This window comes from Vipera ursinii, assembly GCF_947247035.1.
Source record: "Vipera ursinii genome assembly, chromosome: 14".
Lineage (NCBI taxonomy): Eukaryota > Metazoa > Chordata > Lepidosauria > Squamata > Viperidae > Vipera > Vipera ursinii.
Genome location: NC_139527.1, coordinates 11,187,080 through 11,187,674, shown reverse-complemented (window position 1 = coordinate 11,187,674; position 595 = coordinate 11,187,080).

Genomic DNA, 595 nt, shown 5'->3' with positions numbered 1-595 from the left:
GTGGGGGGGTTCTGAATCCAGGAAGGGAGGGTTGAGGCAGATCAGATGCAGTTGGAGAAAAGCTAATGGAAGGCAGGTGGTCTCAAATTCTTTGACTAGGGGTAGCAGCAAGAGCCTTTGTTTCTAAGCAATTTATAGAAACGACGTTCATCCTCTTTGAGGATTTATTGTTATTTTTACTAACATCACGAGGACAAGTTACTTGGTTTGCTCATCTCTAAAATGGGAGATGAGTCTCTTACATCAGGGGTAACTCCCAGTCCATGGACCAGTACTGGGCCACGGCATGCCAGCAACCGGTCCGCACAAACAAGCAAAGCCCCATCCACGGAATGGAGGCGGCACAAAACCACGCACCCTCCGGTCGGCAAAAAAACCCTCTCCATGGAACCAGTCCCTGGTGCCCAAAAGGTTGGGGACCTCTGTCGTACATGCCAATACCTTCTGCATTTAAACTGAAGGCCCATGTTTTACTTAGGCTCTTACCTCTATTATGTCTTTTAATTTAAATTTGAAAACAGTATTCTGTTTATGGGGGCTTAGAGGTGGGGTGCAGCTGTTGTGCTCAATTGCTGCCAGAGCAGATTGCTAGGGC